Source organism: Rattus norvegicus, chromosome Y, assembly GCF_021556685.1.
Source record: "Rattus norvegicus strain SHRSP/BbbUtx chromosome Y, alternate assembly SHRSP_T2T, whole genome shotgun sequence".
Taxonomy (NCBI): Eukaryota; Metazoa; Chordata; class Mammalia; order Rodentia; family Muridae; genus Rattus; species Rattus norvegicus.
The window spans coordinates 49,724,226-49,743,930 of NC_141555.1; the positions used below are offsets into that span (position 1 = coordinate 49,724,226).

The 19,705-nt window shown below is 42.2% G+C and overlaps 1 long non-coding RNA gene across 1 annotated transcript in view; it reads left to right on the forward strand.

Moving 5' to 3' along the window:
- The first annotated feature begins 1,183 nt into the window (after positions 1-1,183).
- Positions 1,184-19,705, forward strand: part of LOC147998029 (uncharacterized) — a 55,258-nt gene continuing 36,736 nt past the window's right edge. Inside the window, exons 1-5 of the long non-coding RNA XR_015647448.1 lie at positions 1,184-1,246; positions 2,548-2,730; positions 5,028-5,298; positions 5,611-5,984; positions 9,058-9,443. This is a non-coding gene — a long non-coding RNA (uncharacterized LOC147998029). The remainder of the gene's footprint in view (positions 1,247-2,547; positions 2,731-5,027; positions 5,299-5,610; positions 5,985-9,057; positions 9,444-19,705) is intronic.

Sequence of the window (19,705 nt, forward strand, 5' to 3'; positions counted from 1 at the left end):
ATTCTCAACTGAGGAATATCAACATCCTTAGCCATCAGGTAAATGGAAATCAAAAAAAAAAAAATCCTGAGATTCCACAGCACAACAATCAGAATGACTAAGATATATTTTGAGCCTCATTCAGTTATGGTGTTTGGTGAATTTTTAACATGGACTTTGTGCAACTAGATCAAGAATTTAGAATCCACAAATGACGAAGCCAAATAAACTACATCCTATCCTTATGAACCTATTGAAGTGGAAGATTCACTGTACCGCAAGCCACTTTGCTCCCATCCCATGTCATGAACCTTATGTTTGGACTGAAGAAAGAATCATGGTAAAACATCCAAAACCCTCAAGTCTGGCCCTGGAAACACAGGAAGGTAGATATTAGAGAACTGCTATCTAATGCAACTGCAGAAGTGCATTATATAGTCAATGTTGTTCTTTGCTTTCTTAATTTCTGGTAATTTTTGGATAAAATAAGGATTTGGGAGTTTATCATTTAAGTAAATACAAAATATTTACACTGTTCTATTCACTTTAGAGCTGGGCCCCCTTTGTTTCAAAATCGTACCAAAAAAAAAAAAAAAGTAATCGGATAATAGAACATTTGATTACACATTCAGCTATATATATATATATATATATATATATATATATATATATATAGTCCACTATCAAGTAATGTACAATAAGAAAATGTAATAAAATATTCACTCAATTAAAGGTCTTTAGGGAAAATACTGGCCTTTAGAAAAGAGAGATATCTGAGGAAATTGAACTATAGACCAGAGGAATGTAACTAGGAATAAAATTAGTATCCAGTAGAATCTCCTGCACTCCATATTCCTAGATCTTTTCAACCCATGCCAAGCCACTGACTAACTTTCTCCATTCAGAGCATGTAACCACTAGTGATGCAGAGAGAATTCTGTAGCTTTAGAGATATGGAGTACGTAATGGTATCCACTGTGTCATAGCAGATGGACCTGGAAAGGAACCCTCGAATCTGGTCATTGTAAGGAAAGCTGTTCAGCAGGTAGGCCATGGCAGTTCTCAGTGACATCATAAATAGGACCTCCATGAAAAAATCTGTTGTAACTTGGACAGCCCTACCTTCTTCTGTGATGTAACAAGTGTTGTCCTGACAGGAACTGCCTCTCAGATATTGCTTCAGTACCTCTCCCCTTTACTAATTGGCCACTAATTCAGAGTAAATAGCCATTTGGGAAAGAGAACAAACAAGATGAAGAGATCACAGGTGGGGAGAAGGAAGCTTAGCTTTTGTCTTAGTATAAAAAAATGAAGAAATAAGTGGTACTTGGGAAAGCTCAGAGAGCCCTTGGTAGGGGGTGAATGGTATTGCTGAAGAGATAGACTTGATCTGAGCCTTGCACATATGGTAATCAAGAGTTGGAAGCTTCACAGAAGCATCTGGACTTCCCAGTTCTTATAGTTCTGAGATGTCAGAGGGTTTTTATCATTCATTTCTTTATTCCAAATCCAAGAGTTGGAGAGTGCACAGTTGTTTTTCTGATAGCTATGGCCTTTATTCTATTTGTCCAAAGTAAAGGTTCTAAAGAAGAAGGGGTGGTCAAGTATTGTGTCCTCAGCTGAGAGTAAACTCCTCCAAGCTTTGGGTACCTATTGTGCAGTTTGTGTCTGACACTGATATCTGGGAGAGAGAAGTGCTTCTAGATGAGACTTCAACATCTTTGTCTTTCCACTAGTATTACTCTGAATACCACTTTATATTTTCGAGTAAATAACTGTGATTAGTTGATAGTTTTCCTTAATTTTATATCTTTATTGTTTTATTTGTTTTATCAAATTTTAGTGTTTTTAAACTGGATGAGTCTATATTTACATTTAAAATATTATTTCCTTTCTCAGTTTCCTGCCCATAAGATCACTACCTGTTCATAATCCTTTCTTCTCTAACCATACTTCTGCCCCTTGACATTCCCTTGAGCTGAGAGACAAACCAAGGTAGGACCAAGGGCTTCTCCTTCCATTGGTGCCAACAAGGCCATCCTCTGCCACATATGCATTTGGAGCCATACATCTGTCTGTCCATGTTCATTCTTTGAATATTGGTTTAGTACCAGAAAGCTCTGGTTCATTGACAATGTTGTTCTTTTGGTGTTAACAGCACCTTCAACTATTGTAATCCTTTCTCAAAATCTACCAACAAGATGTCCATTTTCAGTTCACTGGTTTGCCACTAACATTCACTTCTGCATTTGACATGCTCTAACTGTGTCTCTCAGGAAGTATCTATATATCCAGTTCCTGGTAGAATTCACTTCTTAGCTTCATAAATCTTATCTTGTTTGGGTGGCTGATATATATATATATACTTTTGGTGGCTCCAACAGTTATGAAGTTAGGGGGAATTTTAATATGGATTCAGTGCAACTAGGACAAGAATGTAGAATCCACAAATTACAATGGCAAATAGATTCCCTCCTGTTCTTATGAAACTATTGAAGTTTAGGTTTCCCTGGTCCTGAAGTCATTCTTATCACTTCCCATCCTTCTCTATCTAATATTTGGCCTCAGGTAAGAATCATGGTAAAACATCCAAAAACCTCAAATCTAACCCTGAAACAATGGAACAGAGATATTGAAGAACCGAGATCAAAAGGGACCTGAGAACCAAATTCTATACTCTGTGTGGTCATATGCTTTACTGTTATCTGGGAATTTTTGGATGAAATAGAAATTTGGAGTTTACCACTTGAAGTAGGTACACCCTATTTACACTGTTATAATCACTCTAGAGCTGGGCGCCTTTGTTGAGAAAATCATTGCAGAAAATAGTAGTGGAAAAGAGAATTTTTGAGTACACATTCAGGAATAAGTATAAAGTCACCTATCAAGAAATATACAATAAAAATTGAAATACACATGCATTCAATTAAAGGTCTGTAGGGAAAATACTGGCCTTTGGGAAACAGAGAAAACGAAGAAAATTGAACTGTGTGTCAAGGGAATGAACCTGAGAAAATATTATCTAGAAGAATCTTCTAAACTCCTGTTCCTAAATCTTAGACCATGACTAACTTTTCCATTCATAGCATGTAACCACTAATGAAGCAAAGATAAGTCACTAGCTTTAGAGAGATGGAGTACGTAAACATTTCCTGTCATGCACCCAACCTCTCGCCAGCAAGAACGACGCGCGGACACCAGTATCCTTCTGCAGCAAAGCGTTTATTGCATCTTGAAGAGGAAGAGACGGAGCCACATATGGTGCTGCTTATATACACCCTAAAGTGGTGTGTCCACCCCTTATTGGTCGCTTACCCATGATCTCATTGGCACGCCCTGGGGTGGGCAAAGTCTTGGCGTGAACACACTCTTGCACATTCGCACACAGCTAGTTTCCTGAAAGGAAGTCTGGATGGCGCAGCGAAGCCAGCACCATCTTGTAATGGCGAATGCTTTTGCCGCTTTCCACGTGGGGCACAGCGGAAGCCAGAGCCATCTTGTGATGGCGAATGCTCTCGAGGCTTTCCACATCTTCCACTTTTTGTTTTACTAGAACGAGGCTTGTCTAGGCCTCTGCAGTTACATTCATCTGTTGTGGCTCCTGTCTTAGGTCATTCCTCTAATGTCACAGCCATATCCGTCGTAGGTTAACCCTTTGGCCACCGGGCTCCATGTCTTAGATTGGTCTGTGCATAAGGAAAGTTGCCTGTCTCTGGATACCGCAGTGCTGTGTGACAGTAACTGCTAAATGACCTAGGGCGAACTCTACAATAGAGGTCAGCCAGAAAATGAGTTATTGGGGAAATCATGATCACCTTATCGTGTGCAATGAGGAAACCTCAGCAATGTAGAAGGGCTGATTAAAGAATCATTGAATCTCTCTTATCCTAGTGCAATGGATCCACAAATCCATGGATTGCAAGAGCAGAGAACTCAGACGCTGACTAATTCCTGAGCATAGATAACCAAATTCCAGTGGAGGCCCCTTGTTCAATGGCCACAAGTGCTTGAGTGACAATGACCTTGTCATGTTTCTGTTGAGATCTGAGTTTGTAAACCAAACATAGCATGAACACTAATCCACAGCATATGGCTGTACCAAACAGAGCAACCCCCACCCATTCTTTGAAGTACTAGGAACCCAAATCCAAAGAGGCAGTGTGAGGGCTAGAGGTAGTTTCCGAGGGATCCATCCGCGAGTCATTTCTAGGCGTCAGAATTATTTGTTTCAGTCGTTCCAGTAGCCAGAATGGGTTGTCTTCTTCATGCAGGAAAACACAAACAGCTCCCCTGGATCTTATTAAAATAGGTTCTAGGCCTTTCCATAGACCAGTCAAAACATCTTTCCATTTTACCATCTCTTTTGGTCTATCAGGCTCTGAACAGTGATGTTCAGCCGCAGTATGGCCTTGGGCATCAGTATTTAAAAAATTAAGGGTGAAGAGTGCCATGGAAACTGTTACTCTTGGTACTGGGGGTAGAGCCTCCTTGACTCCCCCTTTTTGTTTAATTAAATAGGATTTGAGAGTGCGATCGGCACTTTCTACAATTCCCTATCCTTGAGGATTATACGGGAAACCAGTCAGATGAGTCACATCCATCTGGTGGCAGAATTGTTGAAATTTTTGAGAAATATAAGCTGGTCCATTGTCTGTCTTAAGGAGTTTGGGTTTACCCCAATCACTCCACGCCTCGAGGCAATGTTGAATTACATGCGAGGCCTTTTTCCCCTGTTAGAGGTGTAGCAAACATGATGCCAGAGCATGTATCAATAGAAACATGCAGATACGGAAGTCTTCCAAAAGAAGGGATATGAGTAACATCCATTTGCCAGACCTGTAGCAGTCGGATTCCTTGTGGATTAACTCCCACATGGGGTACAGGCAGGAATTGACAACAACTTTGATGTTGGGTAACTATCTCCCTAGCTTCTTTTCTAGTCAAAGCAAATCGGCAGCGTAAACTTTCAACTGTCACATGTAATTGTCTGTGAAATTCTCTTGCTACCTCTAACTGGGGGGACAAGGCTACTGCAATCACTCTTGTAGCTTGGTCTTCTAGGTCATTTCTGCGGGACATTTGAACAGGAAGGCCCGAGTGAGCTCTAATAGGTGTATATAAATACAGGGGATCTCCTGCCAAAAAGGGTAGATTGGATTTGTTGAAAAATCTGAGCAAGTTTACTGGAAGGCCTGAGTAGTCCAGCCACCTCAAGAACCTTAACTGCATTAACCACATAGGAGGATTCTGAAACAATGTTAAGCGGGCCTGGGAAGGCTTCAAGGACCTCCAGCACCACTAAACATTCTACAACTTGGGGTGAGGTTTCATTATATTGCTTATATTCTACCTTATTATTGACCACATAAGCACCTACACCAGTTTTTGACCCATCTGTATACACTACAACCCCATCAACAAGTGGTTCCTGAAACATTATGTGTGGGAACACAGTGGCTTGGCTTAAGGCAAATTATAGGATCAGGTGTTTTGGATAATGATTATCAATCTGTCCAGTAAAGGAAGTAACTAACACTGCCCAAGCATTTGAAGTAGAAGCTAATGTTTGAACCTAAATTGCTGTGTATGATATTATCAAAATTTTGGGTTCTTTCCCGAAATGTGTAACAGCTGGTTTCAACCCACGGAGTGCAAGCTGAGCAACCGCATCTGGATACCAGTCAATAATCTTAGCAGGAGATGCATTGAGATGGATCCACAATAAAGGCCCATTCTGCCACAAGACAGCAGTTGGTAATTGTATAGTTTTGAAAACACATAAATCAAAAGGCTTGGTTTCATCAATGCGCTGTAATTGAGCATCCTGTAAGCCACTTTCTACAACTTGTAAGGCCTGGTTTGCGACTGGCGTCAATGTTCTCGGAGAGGAGATGTCAGGATTCCCTTCCAATATATCAAATAAAGGTTTCAACTCATCAGAGGGAATCTTTAAAAATGGTCTCAGCCAATTTATATCTCCCAATATTTTTTGGAAATCATTTAAGGTATGTAAATGGTCTCTGCGAGTCTCTAATTTCTGAGGAACTATTTTTCAGGATAAATGACCGATCACAGAAATAAGCCAATTTCTGAAATTTGAACCTTTTCTGTAGCGACTTGTAGTCCCCATGAGCCAATGTTTTGATTAAGATGGGATATGAGGTCTGTAAGGCTGTTAAATCTCTATGGCACTTAAGAATATCATCCATGTAATGGATCAAAAGCAAAGATGGAAATTGCTTCCTTATAAGTTCAAGAGCTAGTTGCACATATAGTTGCACATAGCAGGGCTATTGGACATGCCTTGAGGCAGGACCTTCCACTGAAATCTCTTATCAGGTTCAAGATGATTAACAGCTGGTATAGTAATTGCAAACCTCTGTCTGTTTTGTGGGCACAAGGGAATGGAAAAGAAACGGTCTTTAATATCTTTAATTATTATCTTCCATTGTTTAGGTAAGGCAGAGAGCAAGGGTAGGCCTCGTTGGATTGAGCCAAATAAACGCATCAGTGCATTAATAGCTCTCAAATCATGGAGAAGTCTCCACTTTTCTGATTTTTTTTCTTTATCACAAAAATAGGAATATTCCATGGTGAAATAGAGGGTTCTAAATGACCAAGCTGCAATTGTTCATTAACTAACTTAGTGGCAGCTTCCAATTTTTCAGAGGATAGAGGCCATTGAGGAATCCCTGTGACTTCCTCTGTAAGCCAGGGTATGGGCATAGAACCCTTAATGGCCCCTAGGAAAAACCCAGGCCATGCCTTCCTACATTACCTTCTTGTGGGACTGGTTCTAATCTTCCTTGTTCTTTTTTTCCTAATCCCTTCCCTTCCTTGTAACCCATTCTCTTCATAATCTCAACAGCTTGTTGAGAATACTCATTGGTCAATGTCGGTCCTAGATCCTGTAAGATGTCCCTCCCCCACAGGTTAACAGGAGGAGGGAGGACGTAAGGAATTAACCTTCCTGATTGGCCTTCTGGAGCATGCCAGATCAAGAAACGTGAACAGATAGTGGGGCTGGCCTCATACCCTAATACTTGTAAGGAATAGGATGATTGAATGACAGGCCATGCCTTAGGCCACCAGCTGGAGGAGATAATACTCTTATCAGCCCCTGTATGTAGAATCCCCATAAAGATTCCCCTTCTATATTCAACTCTAAAGACGTCTGGAATTAAGGTCCATCATTAAATAAGCATAATCCGTCCCAGAAGAGCCAAACTTCGCGGTGTCTCTAGGGACGCCAGAAGAAGGAAAATGATCATGTAAACTTGAAAGGATAATCAATTGAGCAATCCTGTCACCTGAGGAGATGGAAAAAAATGCCTTGAGGGCAAGAGCAGAGAACTTGAAGTTCGCCCGTTTAATTTTGATCTATTATTCCAGAGTGAACAATAAGTCCCTTTAAGGTTAAAGACGATCGACCCAAAATAAGGTCGACACTTCCCACGGATAAGGGGCCTTTGTAGTCAGTGGGGACAGGTTGTACACCCATCTGTGGATTTAGCTTGAATTGGGTGGTGGAACGGAGGTCCTCTCCTGTTGAGCCTATTGTAGCTCTGTGGACCAAGGTGTCCACTTGCTGTGAGGTGGAATCCCATATGTTTTGGGGCCCTGAGATTTGGGGGCCAGATACTCGTTTTTTCACCCCATTCTGCCTGGGAAGGACCAGGCTGAATAGCCTGCCTCTGATATCTTTAACTGAGCAACACTCACTGGCCCAGTGATAGCCTTTCACACACTTAGTACACAGTCCTGGTGCTCTCCTCTTTGTGAGGGCCTGACACTCTTCTTTCAGATGTCCTGGTTTTCCACAGTTATAGCAGACCCTCCGATCACCTGTATCTGAGCGCTTTTGGCCCTGTAGGATAGCAACTGCGAGGCCAGCATTAGTAAGCAGGCCTCCAAGTTCTTGGCAAACTCTCAGCCAGTCCTGTAACCCTTTGAAATTACTAGGTGTAATAGCTTCTCTGCATTCCTGTGTGGCTTGTTCATATACCAACTGCTCCACTAAAGGTTATTGCCTGTTCAGTGTCTCCAAAGATCCTGCCTGCTGCCTCTGTCATCCTAGCCACGAAGTCTGAGAATGGGCTGCTGGGGGCCTTGTATAACTTTGTTAAGTGTCCCCCAGACTCTCCCTTCCTGGAAAGTGCCTTCCATGCCTTAATGGCAGCAGTGAAGATTTGAGTGTATGCTCCCCAGTTATAATTTGATTATTGGCATACTGCCCTTGTCCTGTTAACAGGTCAAGTCTCCAATCTCTCTGATCGCCTTCAGCAATGGCATTGACTTTGGCCTGTCCCTGAGAGGCGTCATACCACAAGGCTTTCCATTCCATATATTGTCCCATATTAGGGAGCGCAGCCTTCACTGTTCTCTGCCAGTCTCCTGGAGTCACGGCCAGAGTAGCAAGCCTCTCGACTTGAGAAATGGTGAAGTAGGCACTAACTCCATTGTTATGGATCGACTTGGCAAGTTCCTTAGTTTGAATATATTCTACTGGTGCGTGAACACGGCCTCCATCAGCATCCTCAAACACCAGAAATGCCTGCTGTATCTTTTGTGTTCATCTTTAGTGAGAAAGGAATCTGAGTGAAATCTTTCCATATAAAGTGGAGGGGCGCTGGGGCTTATAGGCCAGAAAACTGCATGGTTTCCACCTCCCACTTTCTTCTGTCTTTTACCCAACCTGTTAGCTCATCGTTCATCTGGGTGGTATCTTTCTTCTTCATAGACAGCTAGCTCATCTTCTAAATCCTCTTCCTCAGAGGGCCTAAGCTCGTCTGTTTCTGAACTATCAAGCCCCAAAGCCTCTAACTCCTTTACCAGATAAAGGCTTTTCTTTTTCGGGGCTTTCTCCTCCTTTCCCTGTTTCTCTCCCGGGGCGTCCTTTCCCCTATTTCTCGATTCCTTGGATCTAACGTCCTAGAAAGGGCCTTTTTTCTTAGATGTACATTTTCTCTTTGAGCTCTTTAATCTTTCATTCTGCTCTATTTGTGACATGCTGTCCTGTAACCCCCCTAATGCCCCCTGTCCTGCTATTACTGTTGAGTGGCATTTCTCAATTTCTAGGTACGACTTCTGACTGTTCCTAGTGGCAGCCGCAAAATTGAAAACCAAAAGAGAAAGAATGAGCGCTGCCAAAACGATAACAAAAGCTTCCACCGCATCTTCTAATGGGGGAGACAGATGAGAGAGATGAAGACCAAACATGCCTCTCAGATCTTACCTTCTCATCCTGCAGTTCTGGACCCTCTCCGCAAACGGAGGGTCTCCTCGGCCCCGGCAATGGTGAGGCATTATTTCCGGGTTTCTGCACCAAATATCGTACGCCCAACATCTCGCCAGCAAGAACTACGCGCGGCCACCAGGATCCTTCTGCAGCAAAGTGTTTATTGCATCTTGAAGAGGAAGAGAACGAGACCCAGAATGGCACTGCTTATATACACCCTAATGTGGTGAGTACATGCCTGATTGGTCGCTTACACATGATCTCATTGGCATGCCCCGGGGTGGGCAAAGACTTGGAGTGAACACATTCTTGCACATGCGCACACAGCTAATTTCCTGAAAGGAAGTCGGGATCACACAGCGGAAGCCAGGACCATCTTGTAATGGCGAACGCTATCGCGGCTTTCCACATGGAGCAAAGCAGAAGCCAGCGCCATCTTGTGACAGCAAATGCTATTTTGGCTTTCCACAATTTCCGCTGTGTCACAGAAAACATACTTGGAAAGGGCACCCTCAATCTGGTCAATGTAAGGAAAGCTCTTTAACAGATAGGCCATGGCAGGTCTTAGAGACATCATCATTAGTTCATTCCTGAAAAATCTCTAGTTTCCTGGAGAGACAAAGCTTCTTCTGTGATGGCACAAATATTGCTGTGACTGCAACTGATATTTAGATGTTCCTTCATTACCTCTAGGGTTTACTAATTGGCCTCTAAGTCATTTGGGAGTGAGAAAAATGAAGATGAAGAGATATGAGAAGTTAATTAAGCTGGCTTTCTGTCTTGGTAAAAAAAAAAAGAAAGACATATGTGGTCCTCGGAAAGTTCAGTGAGGCCAAGATAGGAGTTGTGTGGTATCGCTAAAGAGATATCCTTGATCTGAACCTTCCACATATGGGAATCATGATCTGCAAGCCTCTCAGAAGCATCTGAACTTCGCTGTTCTTATGGTTCCTAAAATTCAGAGAGTTTATATCATTCATTTCTTTATTACAAAAGCCAAGTATTTTGAAGAGCACAATTGTTATTCTGAGCTCATGACCTTTACTGTTTTTGTCAAGAAGAAAGGTACTAACGAAGAATGGAAGTACAAATATTGTGTTGCTAAACAACATGCTTTGGACACCTATAGTGAAGTTTTTGTCTGACACTAATATTACCGAGACAGAAGTGCTTCTAGTTGAGACTTCATCATCACAGTCTTTCCACTAGTATTACTCTACCACTTCAGATTTACGAGTCAATATGTGTGATTACTTGGCAGCTTTTACTTTAATTTATATCTTTCTTTTTTTATTTTATAGCAAATTTTATTGCTTTTTTTTAACTGGATGTTTCTATATTTAAATTTCACATATTTTTTTCCCAGTTTTCTGCCATAAGATCCCTACACATTCCCATTTACTTGTTCTCTACCCAGCCTTTCTCGTGAATTACATTACCTTGAAATGAAAGATGTACAAGGGATTACAAGGGCTTCTCTTTCCAATGTTGCCCAAAAAGTCCATCCATTGGCACATATGCATTTGTAGACATACCTCAGTCCATGTACTTTCTTTGTATATACGTATAGTACGAGAAAGCCCTGGTTCATTGGCATTGTTGCTCTTATGGGTTTGAAAGTACCTTCAGCTCTTCTAATCATTTTTCAAAATTTACCAAGAACAGGTCCGTTTTCAGTTCACTGGTTTGCTACTAGCATTCACTTCTGTATTTGACATGCTGTACCTGTGACTCTCAGGAAATAACTTTTTCTGGTTCATGGCCGAATGCACTCCTTACCTTCATCAATCTTATCTAGTTAGTTTGGCTGATGTATATACATGATTTTGGTGGCTCCTACACCTATGTGGTTAAGTTGAAAGTTAACATAGGTTCTGCACAACTATGTCAAGAATGTAGAATTCACAAATGACAGTTTCATATAATTCTGTTTCTGTGAACCTATTGAAGTAGATGCTTTACTGCTCCTCAAGGCATGTTTCTCCCTGCACATCATCCAGTATCTTAGGATTGGCCTGAAGAAAGAATCATGTTGAAACATCCTAAACCCTCAAGTCTAGCCATGGAAAACTGGAAGCTACGTAGTGTAGTACTGTTATCAAATGGGACTAGAGAACCGAATTCAATAGTGCAAAATGTCCTTTGTTTTCCTGATGTCTGGAAATTTTTCGTAAAATAAGAATTTGGGAGTTTATCATTTGAAGTAGGTTCACAGTATTTACACTTTTATAATCACTGTATAGCTGGACTCACTCGTGACAAAAATCAAGAAAATGGAATTGGACAACAAAATTTTTGAGTACACATTGAGGAATATTTACAAAGTCCCTCATCAAGGAATGTACAATAAGAAATTGAAATACAATATTCATTCTATTCAAGGTCTGTAGGGTAAGTGTTGACCTTTGAGAAATGGAGAAACCCTAGAAAATTGAACTGTATGTCACAAGAATGAACCTGTTACATATAGATTAAAAATATTATCTAGAAGAATCTCCTACACTCCATGTTCCTAGATCTTTTCTACCCATACCAAGCCCCTGACTAACTTTCTCCATTCAGAGAATGTAACCACTAATGAAGCAAAGTGAAGTATCTACTTTAGAGAGATGGAGTACATAAAGGTTTCCTCTGTGTCAAAGGAGACACACCTGAAAAGGGCACCCTAAAATCTCGTTAATGTAAGGAAATCTGTTCAGCAGGTAGGCCATGGCAGTTCTCCCTCACATCATCATTAGGCTCTCCCTGAAAACTCTCTTGTAACCTGGAGAGCACTGGCTTCTTCTGTGATGTCACAACTGTTGTCATGACTGCAACTGTCTCTCAGATATCCTTCAGTACCTCTAGGGTTTACTAATTTACCTCTAATTCAGAGAAAATTAGAGAGTGATAACAAAGTGGATGATGAGATTGGAAATGAGGGGAAGGAAGCTGGCCTTCTGTCTTGGTATAAAAAACAAGGAAGAAATATGTGGTCCTTTGGAAAGCTCAGTGAGTCCTTGGTAGGGATTGAGAGGTATCTCTGAAGAGATAGTCTTGAAACAGGGAAACAGGAGTTGGGAGACTCTCAAAAGCTTCTGGACTTCCCTGTTCTTATGGTTCCTGTATGTCAGAGGGTTTATATCATTCATTTCTTTATTCGAAAACCAAGTGTTATGAAGGGCACAGTTGAATTCCTGAGAGCTCATGACTATACTCTTTTTGTCAAGATGAAAAGGTCCTAAGGAAGAAGGGAAAAACAAGTATTTTGTCCATAACTCAAGTTAAACTCCTCAATGCTTTGGAAACCTATGGTGCATTTTGTGTCTGACACTGATATCTGCGAGAGAGAATTGCTTCTAGTTGAGACTTCATCATCTCAGTCTTATACTAGTATTATCTTGAATACCACTTCAGATTTCTGAGTCAATATGTGAGATTACTTGGCAGCTTTCTTTTCTTTCATTTTTTTTTTATATTTTAGCCATTTTTTTCTTTTTTAACTAGATGTTTCTACATATACATTTAAAATATTTCCTTTCCAAATTTCCTGCGCATAAGTACCCTAATCGTTCCATTACCTTCTTCTCTAACCAGCCTTTCTGCCGCATGAAATTCCCTTGAAGTGGGAGACAAACTGTGGAGGACAAGGCCTCTCTTTCCAATGTTGCCCAAAAGGCCATCCTCAGGCACATATTCATTTTAAGCCACTGGTCAGTCCATGTACTTTTTTTGTATGTTGGGCTAGTACGAGAAAGCTCTGGTTCATTGGAATTGTTTTTCGTATGGATTTGAAAACACCCTCAGCTCCTCTATCCTTTTTCAACATTTACCAACAAGAGGTCTGTATTCAGTTCACTGGTTTACTACTAGCATTCAATTATGTATTTGACATGCTATATCTGTGTCTCTCAAGAAATATTCATATCTGGATCCTGGAAGAATGCACTTCTTACCTTTGTAAATCTTATCTAGTTTTTTTGACTGATGTATACATATATACTTTTGATGGTTCCAACACCTAAGTGTTTAAGTGGAATGTTAAAATGGATTCTGCCCAACTATGTCAAGAACATAGAACTCACAAATGACCATTTCAAAAATACTCCTTCCTGTTTTTATAAACTTATTTAAGTAAATGTTTTACTGGTCCTCAAGCCATTCTTCTCCCTGCCCATCATCTGGTATCTTATGTTTGTCTTTAAGATAGAATCATGTTAAAACCTCCTAAAACCTCAAATCTGGACATAGGAATTCTGGAAGCTAAATAGTGTAGAACTGATATCAAATTGGACAAGAAACCAAATCCAATTACATGTTGTCCTTTGCTTTACTGATGTCTGGTAATTTTTTGAAAAAATAAGGATTTGGGAGTTTACCATTTGAAGTAGGTACACCATATTTACAATGTTATACTCACTGTATACCTGGGCCCCCTTTGTGACCAAAATCATTGCAGAGAATGGAATTGGAAAACAAAGTTTTTGTGTACACATTGAGGAATATTTACAAAGTCCCTTGTCATGCCCAACCTCGACTAACAAGACATGACCAACGAAGATCTTCTTCAAGCAGTTTTACTCAGGACCCTTGATACAATCTTCAGATCCCAGGGAATCCCCGGAGCACACTTAAATAGCTAGTGCTGGCCAATCCTAGCAAGCAATGTGGGTCAATCAGATAGGCTGTCACTATGCAGAAGCTAGTAGGCCAGGCAGGCAAGGACAAATAAGGACTTGCTTACTACAAGGATAGTGCACCATTGGGAGGGTGGAAGGCGGAAACCAGTGCCATCTTTGAGGTCCACCACGTCACAGTGGCCTAGAATTCCCCCTTTTTGTTTAATTAATGAAGCGGGCAAAGGCACCACTGATCGTGGTGACCCCCACCCATCCCCCTGTCTTAGGATCATCTGTTCATTAAACCAGTCTTAGTACACCTCATCTCCCACAAGTTTCCATGCCATAGATAGAAGGTAGGTTGCCCATCACTGGGCAGGGTCACTCACACATACTCAGGCATGAGGTACAACAAGGTCTTCTGAGTGACCATAAGAGAGGCTTGAGGGGACTGTCCTGCTTCAATGGCTGCAAATACCTGTACCACCATAACTGTGCCGCCTCTGAACAAACCTCATTCTACATAGACACCACTGGCACACTAGGGAGACTAGCAGCAAGAGTCCAGCTAGGGTTCCCATACCCACCCACTCCCTCAGATGATTCATAGCAGCAGCAGTCCAAGATGACAATCCCGCAGCCAGTCTAGCATCTGGACATGTGGAGTTCATCTTCAGGATGGCTACATGTAGCTGATCCATTAAGGAATCAAATTCTCCTGGCCAATTGCCTAGAAGATAACTTGACAACTGTTTAACCAAATTAGAAGAGTGGGCTTAAAGTCATGACGTATTGTCATGAGTCTCGGGAACACTGATAGTATCCCCCACCGGGGCTCTGTTTGGACCAGCATTTGGGTCACACCGAGAAGTGTCAGCAACAGCAGGATCATCATTCTTGTAGCACCTCCTTGTCAATCTTTCAGGGACCCACAACGGATCTTGCCGATCCTGAGGAAACACACAAACAGACACTCTTGCCCATGCCAACACGGGATCTGGTCCATGCTATAAGCCAATGATCACATCTTTCCATTTCACATAACTTTCAACGTGCCCGCCCGACACTGATGTCGGTCAGCGGCAGAAAGGCCGTCATCAACCAAAATTAAAAAAAAAAATAAGAGTAAAAGTGTCTAAGGATATCTGTTCCTTGGGGATTCTACCATGGCCTAATCCCCCTTTTTGTTTAATTACGCATTCCTTCAAGGTACAATGTACTTGCTCAACACCACCTTGACGTTGGGGATTATAAGGCAGGTCATGGCACATCCATCCATTTATAAAAGAATTTGAAAGATTTGGCAGTTTATTCTGGGCCATTATCTGTTTTTAAATGTTGAGGCTTTCCCCAAGCAGCCCAGGATTATAGGCAGAGTCCAACATTTCGTGCATTTTCTCCACTCATAAGGGTAGCATGAATGACACCTCAACAAATATCCACAGAATCATGAATGTATTTTAGAGTCCCAAATCCAGATATGTGAGTTACATCCATTTGCCAAAACTTTAGGGGCAAGAGGCCTCTAGGATTAATCCCTACACTAGGGGGATGGTGAAAAGTGATACACTGTTGACATCCTAAAACTATCTGTACAGCATCTTCTCAGGACAGATGAAACTTCTGCTCTAAGGTCTTCGTAGGAACATTAAATTGTTTATGAAACTGTTGGGCTTGATCCAATGATGAGCTAAAGAATATGAACTCCATGAGGGTACATCTATCCACAAGATCATTTCACTAACTGAGAGGAATAGGCAAAGCTTTATGAGCTCTAATATTTTGGACAAAAAACTTGTGACCTCTTTCTCAGATCAATACCTGAAGTTCCCACAGCAGCTGGCATAACGTGCTCCTAATTTTAATAGGGCCATCCACTTCTAATATTTTAACTGCATTATGAAGTATCATGAATCAGAGAGCAAATTAAAGGCAAAAGAACACTTTTTATACACTTCCTGCACAATCTTGAGTTCAATTATTTGTGGAGAGCTGGGTTGATATTGACACAAAATTGGCTCTTGATGGTTAATCACATAAGCTCCACAGCCATTTTTGGATCCAACTGTAAAAATGTTTGGCGCCCCCTGTATAGGAACACTGAAAGATCACGGGATTTTATTTAAAGAAGGATAGCAAAGAGTGTTAATGGATAATGATTATCTATCTCTCCATGGAATCTACAGCATAATATAGACCAATCATCCACAGTGCCACACAAGATCTTCATCTGCTGACCTGAATAGGGCACAATGATTGAGGATGGCGAAACACCAAATTATTGTATGCACTGTTGGATCCCATTCAGGGCTAATCATGCAACTGCTGAAGGATAATTTTCTACTGTTCTGGCTGGAGAAGCATTGGGATAAACCCAAAGCAGAGGGCCATCTTGCCACAACAACCCTGTGGGCTGCATGTAGGTGCCTAGAATGCATAGCACAATGTCTGTCCCCTCCTTTCATCGATGTAAAATTGTGCCTTGTAATCCTTTTTCAACCTTCTTTAAAGCTTCCCTTGCTTCATCTCTCAATTCTCCTACTCAATTGTGTAGGAGAATCACATAAGAAGAAAAAAAAAAAAAAAAAAAAAAAAAAGCAGCCGCCACAAATACATAAGAGCACCAGTGGAAGGGGAAGACCTTGGTCCTGACAAGACAGAAGTCCCCATAAAAGGGGATTGTTTTGAGGAGGCACAAATGGGGGAGGAAGGGGAGCTAACACTCATATAGAAGGGGATGTGTAAGGGATTCGGGGATGTTGGCCCAGAAACTGGGAAAGGGAGTAACAATTGAAATGTTATAAAACAAAATAACCAAGTTAATAAATATGGAGAAAAAAATAAATTTTCAACATGTTTAGTCATAAGGAAAATGCAAATCAAAACAACCCTGACATTCCACCACACACCAGTCTGAATGGATACAAAAAAAAAAATCTTAGGTAACTGCAGATTCTGTCAAGGATGTGGAGACAAAAAAGAACACTCCTCCATTGCTGGTGGGATTGCAGACTGGTAAAAAACATTCTGTGATTCTGTCTGAGAGCTTCTTTAGAAAACTGGACATTGCACTATCTATGTACCCAATTAAATCTCCCATGTGCATATACCCAAAACATTCTCCAACATACAACAAAGACAAATGCTCCACTACATTCACAGAATAAGCTGGAAAGTACCCAGATGCCCTTCAAGAGAGGAATAGATACAGAAAATGTGATACATCTACATAATGGAATACTACTCAACAATCAAATATAACATCATATAATTCATAGGAAAGTGGGTGGAACTAGAGAATATCAACCTGAGTGAGGTACGACAATCACAGAAAAAACACACATGGTATGCAGTCAATGATAAGTGGATAGTAACCCAAATGCTCGAATTACACAAGATGCACAGACCACAGGAATCTCAAGAAGGATGAGCAAAATGCGGATGCTTCACTCATTCTTTAATAGGGGAACGACAATACCCATAGTAGGGCATAGGGTGGCAAAGTTTAGAGAATGAAGGAACAATAATTGAGAGACTGCCCCACATGGGTCCCATACATTTACAGCCACCAAACTAGATAAGATGGATGAAGCAGCAGAGAAGTGCAGGGCAACAGGAATCGGATGTAGATATCTCCTGAGAGAAAAAGTCAGAGTATGGTAAATACTTAGGCAAATGCCAGCAGCAAAGCACTGAACTGAGAAAGGAATCCTGGCTGAAGAAATCAGAGCAAGGCCAGAAAGAGCTGAAGGGGCTTGAGACACCATATGAAAAGAAAATGCCAACCTACCAGAGCTTCCAGAGACTAAGCTACTACCCAAGGACTTTACATGAACTAACCCTGGTCTCCAAAATCATAGATATCACTGAATGCCTAGTAGGGACACCAGTGGAAGGGGAAGTCTTTGGTCCTCCCAAGACTGAACCCCCAGTGAATGGCATTGTTGAGAGTAGGACAGTAATGTGGGGGTGGATCGGGAGAGGAACACACCTATAGAAGGGGAGGGGGAGGTGCTAGGGAGATGTTAGCCTGGAAACCTGGAAAGGGAATAACATTTGAAATGTAAATAAGAAATACCCAACTTAATAAAGATGGAAGAAAAAAAGACACTCTCTCTGGAAGAGTAGAATGTATGATTTTCCAATCAGGATCTGTGTGAAGAATTGTGGACACCTATGCAAATGTGGAATAACCCTAGAGAACATTGGAAACATTTGGTTATTTCTGGATACTCCTGTGTTGGTAGGAACATCTTGGGGAAAATTGGGAGATCCAAGTTCTCCATGTCTAGATAGGGAAGGATGTTGGGAACCTGGAATTTGTGGGGAAAGTACCTGTCCCAGTTTGTCAGTAGAAGATTCAGCAGAAGGTGGCCCAGGCAGAGTGTGATATTTGAGTCTTTCACTGTTCTCTCCAGTACAGTGTTTTGTAGATGTTACAGGCACTCTGGCTACCAACTTGTCAAAGTCCATATGTTCTTCAAACCTAGTAGACATAACCCGCTTTTTTTTTTCATCTTCCCAAAAATGGGCACTAAAGATGAGGCCACTCTTTTAGGTAGCAGGCTGTAAACCAGATGTTCTGGTAACCCTGGTCAGTGGGTTACGCAGTGATCTGCTATCCTTGGTCAGCGGATTACTCATGCCCTCAGGAAACATCAGAGGAAGTGGAACTGTCCATTTCTTGTTTTCCGTCAGTTCCCTTCTCGGGTCTTGGACCCCCTTATTGACTGAAGCCTTTATATGATCTTTGAGTTCCTGTAGCTTTTCTGTACCACGAACATCAGGTTTTCTGAATCTCTGGTCTTCATAGGGTTTTGGGCATCTGAACATGTGCCAAGTCCGTCTAAGTAGTCCCGGAGTTGCAAAGTCGCTCGGGTCTCTGCTGTTCAAGTGCTTCCCCCGTTGGGGTAGGATGATGTAATCTGGTTGGGGGACACTGAATGTCCCCCGCGGCAGAGACTGGGAACCCCTCAAGTGCTTCCCCCATTGGAGTCCGGTGTTATAATCCACTTGGGGGACACTGAAGGGGTTCCCAGGCCATGGGGGCTGGGAAATCGGCGGTGCAAGGTCAGAGGGTAAAATCCGGGATGAAGCTTTTGGCCTCTCTCCACACATCTGGCCGTTTAGTCGTTAATTGAACAAGAAATGGCGAATGGGCTACTACTCATGAAGGGGCAGTGAATGTACTTGGTAGTGGTGAGTCATGGTGAGCATCAGTTGAGCTGTATCATTTGAGTATGGCTCTCTCCCCGAGAAATGTGGACAAGTCTGGAAGGCAAAACAGGGCAAACTCGAGTAACCATTGATTTCAGTAACAACCGAGAGGGGCTGTCCTCGACTCTGCCCGAGCCATTCGCGAGGTCTGCACGGGGCAATGACGAGGTCTGCACGGGGCAGTCGCGAGGTTTGCACGGGGCAGTGACGAGGTCTGCAGGGGGCAGTTGCGAGGTCTGCATGGGGCAGTCGCGAGGTCTGCATGGGGTAGTAGCGAGGTCTGCACAGGGCAGTCTCGAGGTTTGCACGTGACAGTCGAGAGGTTTGCACAGGGCAGTGACGAGATCTGCACGGGACAGTAGCGAGGTTTGCATGGGGCAGTCGCGAGGTCTGCACAGGGCAGTCCCGAGGTTTGCACGGGGCAGTCGCGAGGTCTGCACGAGGCAGTCGCGAGGTGTGCACGGGACACTCGTGAGGTCTGCACCGGACAGTCAAGAGCTGCCTCACTTTACAGTTCAGCTTGTAGTAGTGGGCGATCATCCAAGCTTTCTGAATGAGGAGGAACCCTGTCGACTCTCTTCCTTTGAGTCCAGAGTACTACCTGCTCTTGTGCCCACTGTCAGGAGCCAAGACAAGGGATTCTGGAAGGAGCAACATGAATGGAAAGGGCAAG